Below are 6,521 nucleotides of genomic sequence, written 5' to 3' on the forward strand. Positions count from 1 at the left end.
CAGAAGGACGTAGCTGAAGTGATGTGCTTCATTTACCAACAGCTACAAATATCCAGGAAATATGGCATAGTATCTCAAAATATCAGCTTATTATCTCAAAGTAATCTAGTTTATCTGTATGTGGCAGAAATGAGCTTCCATGCATTGGGATGATTTGTGATCCAAGGCATTAAAACACTTCTCACTGAAGCATAGTTTTTAAGTTTGATTCAGACCCTGTACTGTATTTCCACAGCAGGGGGCACTGTAGTTTGTTGGATGTAGAGGTCTTGAAAGGCATGTTTTTTTCTTTTTTGTAACACAGCAGCATCTCTCAGAATTTAATACAGGGTCAGCTGAGGCTTTGATCAGGTTTCTTTTAGAGACTAGGATTACAACAGACCACCACCCTGAAAAAGAAGGAGATGAAGATTACAGCAGGATCCGTGTTGTCATATTTGCACAGATTTCATTGCTGTTCTTGCAGGGTTCAGTTACATTTCACAACAGTTTACAGGACGTGTGCTCGGTGTCTGAAAAGTAGAACCTTCTGTCTCAATTTTTCATCAAAGTTCCTTGGATAAGAATTTTTCAATTTAACGTCCAGGTAAACAACAGGCAGTGTCTCTGTCACACAGCTGCAGGGTCCTGGGGTTGTGGGTTCAAAACCTGCCCCAGGTCACTGTTTGTGAGGAGTGTGGTGTGTTCCCTTTGTGTCTGCGTGGGTTTCCCTCCACAGGCCAAACACACTTGTTTGCAGGAGGAGTGAATGGGTGAGTGTGTGAAACTGTAAATGCATGCATGTGAGAGACCGGGTGAGTGTGTGAAACTGTAAATACAGGTGTGTGTGTGAGAGGGTGAGTGTGTGAAACTGTAAATACAGATGTGAGTGAGAGGGTGAGTATGTGAAACTGTAAATATGTATGTGAGTGAGAGTGTGAAACTGTAAATACAGACGTGAGTGAGAGGGTGAGTATGTGAAACTGTAAATACAGGTGTGTGAGTGAATGGATGAGTGTGTGAAACTAAATAGAGGTGTGTGAGTGATTGGATGAGTGTGAGAAACTGTAAATACAGATGTGAGTGAGAGGGTGAGTATGTGAAACTGTAAATACAGGTGTGTGAGTGAGAGGGTGAGTATGTGAAACTGTAAATACAGGTGTGTGAGTGACTGGATGAGTGTGTGAAACTAAATACAGGTGTGTGAGTGAGAGGGTGAGAGTATGAAACTGTAAATACAGATGTGAGTGAGAGGGTGAGTTTGTGAAATTGTAAATACAGGTATGTGAGTGACTGGATGAGTGTGTGAAACTGTAAATACAGATGTGAGTGAGAGGGTGAGTATGTGAAACTATAAATATGTATGTGAGTGAGAGGGTGAGTATGTGAAACTGTAAATACAGGTGTGTGAGTGACTGGATGAGTGTGTGAAACTAAATACAGGTGTGTGAGTGAGAGGGTGAGAGTATGAAACTGCAAATACAGATGTGAGTGAAAGGGTGAGTATGTGAAACTGTAAATATGTATGTGAGTGAGAGTGTGAAACTGTAAATACAGGTGTGTGAGTGAGAGGGTGAGAGTGTGAAACTGTAAATACAGCTGTGTGAGTGACTGGATGAGTGTGTGAAACTAAATACAGGTGTGTGAGTGAAACTGTAAATACAGGTGTGTGAGTAACTGGATGAGTGTGTGAAACTAAATACAGGTGTGTGAGTGAGAGGGTGAGTTTGTGAAACTGAAAATACAGGTGTGTGAATAACTGGATGAGTGTGTGAGTGAGAGGGTGAGTATGTGAAACTGTAAATATGTATGTGAGTGAGAGGGTGAGTATGTAAAACTGTAAATATGTGATTGAGAGTGTGAAACTGTAAATACAGATGTGAGTGAGAGGGTGAGTATGTGAAACTGTAAATACAGGTGTGTGAGTGAGAGTGTGAAACTGTAAATACAGGTGTGTTAGCGAGAGGGTGAGAGTGTGAAACTGTAAATACAGGTGTGTGAGTGACTGGGTGAGTGTGTGAAACTAAATACAGGTGTGTGAGTGAGAGGGTGAGAGTGTGAAACTGTAAATACAGGTGTGTGAGTGAGAGGGTGAGAATGTGAAACTGTAAGTACAGGTGTGTGAGTGACTGGATGAGTGTGTGAAACTGTAAATACAGATGTGAGTTAGAGGGTGAGTATGTGAAACTGTAAATACAGGTGTGTGATTGACTGGATGAGTGTGAGAAACTGTAAATATGTATATGAGTGAGAGGGTGAGTGTGTGAAACTGTAAATACAGGTTTGAGTGACTGGATGAGTGTGTGAAACTAAATACAGGTGTGTGAGTGACTGGATGAGTGTGTGAAACTAAATAAAGGTGTGTGAGTGAGAGGGTGAGAGTGTGAAACTGTAAATACAGGTGTGTGAGTGACTGGATGAGTGTGTGAAACTGTAAATACAGATGTGAGTGAGAGGGTTAGTATGAGAAACTGTAAATACAGGTGTGTGAGTGACTGGATGAGTGTGTGAAACTGTAAATACAGATGTGAGTGAGAGGGTGAGTTTGTGAAACTAAATATGTATGTGAGTGAGAGGGTGACTATGTGAAACTTTAAATACAGGTGTGAGAGTGACTGGATGAGTGTGTGAAACTAAATACAGGTGTGTGAGTGAGAGGCTGAGTGTGAAACTGTAAATACAGGTATGTGAGTGACTGGATGAGTGTGTGAAACTGTAAATACAGATGTGAGTGAGAGGGTTAGTATGAGAAACTGTAAATACAGGTGTGTGAGTGACTGGATGAGTGTGTGAAACTGTAAATACAGATGTGAGTGAGAGGGTGAGTTTGTGAAACTAAATATGTATGTGAGTGAGAGGGTGACTATGAGAAACTGTAAACAGAGGTGTGTGGGTGAGAGGGTGAGTTTGTGAAACTAAATACAGGTGTGTGAGTGAGAGGGTGAGTTTGTGAAACTGTAAATACAGGTGTGTGAGTGACTGGATGAGTGTGTGAAACAAAATACAGGTGTGAGTGAGAGGGTGAAACTGTAAATACAGGTGTGTGTGAGTGACTGGATGAGTGTGTGAAACTAAATACAGGTGTGTGAGTGAGAGAGTGAAACTGTAAATATGTGAGTGAGAGGGTGTGTGAAACTGTAAATACAGATGTGAGTGAGAGGGTGAGTTTGTGAAACTGTAAATATGTATGTGAGTGAGAGGGTATGTGAAACTGTAAATACAGGTGTGTGAGTGACTGGATGAGTGTGTGAAACTAAATACAGGTGTGAGTGAGAGGGTGAAACTGTAAATACAGGTGTGTGAGTGACTGGATGAGTGTGTGAAACTAAATACAGGTGTGTGAGTGAGAGAGTGAAACTGTAAATATGTGAGTGAGAGGGTGTGTGAAACTGTAAATACAGATGTGAGTGAGAGGGTGAGTATGTGAAACTGTAAATACAGGTTTGAGTGACTGGATGAGTGTGTGAAACTAAATACGGGTGTGTGAGTGAGAGGGTGAAACTGTAAAATACAGGTGTGTGAGTGACTGGATGAGTGTGTGAAACTAAATACAGGTGTGTGAGTGAGAGGGTGAGTTTGTGAAACTGTAAATACAGGTGTGTGAGTGACTGGATGAGTGTGTGAAACTGTAAATACAGGTGTGTGAGTGAGAGTGTGAAACTGTAAATATATATGTGAGTGAGAGGGTGACTGTGTGAAACTGTAAATACTGATGTGTGAGTGATTGGATGAGTGTGTGAAACCAAATACAGATGTGAGTGAGAGGGTGAGTATGTGAAACTGTAAATACATGTGTGCGAGTGACTGGATGAGTTTGTGAAACTGTAAATACAGATGTGAGTGAGAGGGTGAGTATGTGAAACTAAATATGTATGTGAGTGAGAGGGTGACTATGTGAAACTGTAAATACAGGTGTGTGAGTGACTGGATGAGTGTGTGAAACTGCAAATACAGATGTGAGTGAGAGGGTTAGTATGAGAAACTGTAAATACAGGTGTGTGAGTGACTGGATGAGTGTGTGAAACTGTAAATACAGATGTGAGTGAGAGGGTGAGTTTGTGAAACTAAATATGTATGTGAGTGAGAGGGTGACTATGAGAAACTGTAAACAGAGGTGTGTGGGTGAGAGGGTGAGTTTGTGAAACTAAATACAGGTGTGTGAGTGAGAGGGTGAGTTTGTGAAACTGTAAATACAGGTGTGTGAGTGACTGGATGAGTGTGTGAAACTGTAAATACAGATGTGAGTGAGAGGGTGAGTTTGTGAAACTGTAAATATGTATGTGAGTGAGAGGGTGAGTATGTGAAACTGTAAATACAGGTGTGTGAGTGACTGGATGAGTGTGTGAAACAAAATACAGGTGTGAGTGTGAGGGTGAAACTGTAAATACAGGTGTGTGAGTGACTGGATGAGTGTGTGAAACTAAATACAGGTGTGTGAGTGACTGGATGAGTGTGTGAGTGAGAGGGTGAGAGTGTGAAACTGTAAATATGTATGTGAGTGAGAGGGTGAATATGTGAAACTAAGTACAGGTGTGTGAAACAGTAAAAACAGATGTGAGTGAGAGGGTTAGTATGAGAAACTGTAAATACAGGTGTGTGAGTGACTGGATGAGTGTGTGAAACTAAATGCAGGTGTGAGTGACCATGTGAGTGTGTGACCGGGTAAGTGTGTGAGTGAGATGGTGAGTATGTGAAACTAAATACAGGTGTGAGTGAGAGGGTGAGTAGGTGAAACTGTAAATACAGGTGTGAGAGTGATTTGATGAGTGTGTGAAACTGTAAATACAGATGTGAGTGAGAGGGTGAGTATGTGAAACTGTAAATACAGGTGTGTGAGTGAGAGGGTGAGTGTGTGAAACTGTAAATACAGGTGTGTGAGTGAGAGGGTGAGAGTGTGAAACTAAATACAGGTGTGTGAGTGAGAGGGTGAAACTAAATATGTATGTGAGTGAGAGTGTGAGTTTGTGAAACTGTAAATACAGGTGTGTGAGTGACTGGATGAGTGTATGAAACTAAATACAGGTGTGAGTGAGTGAGAGGGTGAGAGTGTGAAACAAAATATGTATGTGAGTGAGAGTGAGTTTGTGAAACTGTAAATACAGGTGTGAGAGTGACTGGGTGAGTGTGTGAAACTGTAAATACAGATGTGAGTGAGAGGGTGAGTATGTGACACTGTAAATACAGGTGTGTGAGTGACTGGGTGAGTGTGTGAAACTGTAAATACAGATGTGAGTGAGAGGGTGAGTATGTGAAACTAAATACAGGTGTGTGAGTGACTGGATGAGTGTGTGACACTGTAAATACAGATGTGAGTGAGAGGGTGAGTATGTGACACTGTAAATACAGGTGTGTGAGTGACTGGGTGAGTGTGTGAAACTGTAAATACAGATGTGAGTGAGAGGGTGAGTATGTGAAACTAAATACAGGTGTGTGAGTGACTGGATGAGTGTGTGACACTGTAAATACAGATGTGAGTGAGAGGGTGAGTATGTGAAACTGTAAATACAGGTGTGTGAGTGAGAGGGTGAGTGTGTGAAACTAAATATGTATTTGAGTGAGAGGGTGAGTTTGTGAAACTAAATACAGGTGTGTGAGTGAGAGGGTGAGAGTGTGAAACGGTAAATATGTATGTGAGTGAGAGGGTGAGTATGTGAAACTGTAAATACAGGTGTGTGAGTGACTGGATGAGTGTGTGAAACTAAATACAGGTGTGTGAGTGAGAGGGTGAGAGTGTGAAACTGTAAATATGTATGTGAGTGAGAGGGTGAATATGTGAAACTAAGTACAGGTGTGTGAAACAGTAAAAACAGATGTGAGTGAGAGGGTTAGTATGAGAAACTGTAAATACAGGTGTGTGAGTGACTGGATGAGTGTGTGAAACTAAATGCAGGTGTGAGTGACCAGGTGAGTGTGTGACCGGGTAAGTGTGTGAGTGAGATGGTGAGTATGTGAAACTAAATACAGGTGTGAGTGAGAGGGTGAGTAGGTGAAACTGTAAATACAGGTGTGAGAGTGATTTGATGAGTGTGTGAAAGTGTAAATACAGATGTGAGTGAGAGGGTGAGTATGTGAAACTGTAAATACAGGTGTGTGAGTGAGAGGGTGAGTGTGTGAAACTAAATATGTATGTGAGTGGGAAGGTGAGTTTGTAAAACTGTAAATACAGGTGTGTGAGTGAGAGGGTGAGAATGTGAAACTGTAAATACAGGTGTGAGAGTGACTGGATGAGTATGTGAAACTAAATACAGGTGTGTGAGTGAGAGGGTGAGTATGTGAAACTGTAAATACAGGTGTGTGAGTGACTGGATGAGTATGTGAAACTGTAAATACAGATGTGAGTGAGAGGGTGAGTGTGTGAAACTGTAAATACAGGTGTGTGAGTGAGAGGGTGAGAGTGTGAAACTAAATACAGGTGTGTGAGTGAGAGGGTGAGAGGGTGAAACTAAATATGTATGTGAGTGAGAGTGTGAGTTTGTGAAACTGTAAATACAGGTGTGTGAGTGACTGGATGAGTGTATGAAACTAAATACAGGTGTGAGTGA

Source organism: Hoplias malabaricus, chromosome 5, assembly GCF_029633855.1.
Source record: "Hoplias malabaricus isolate fHopMal1 chromosome 5, fHopMal1.hap1, whole genome shotgun sequence".
Lineage (NCBI taxonomy): Eukaryota > Metazoa > Chordata > Actinopteri > Characiformes > Erythrinidae > Hoplias > Hoplias malabaricus.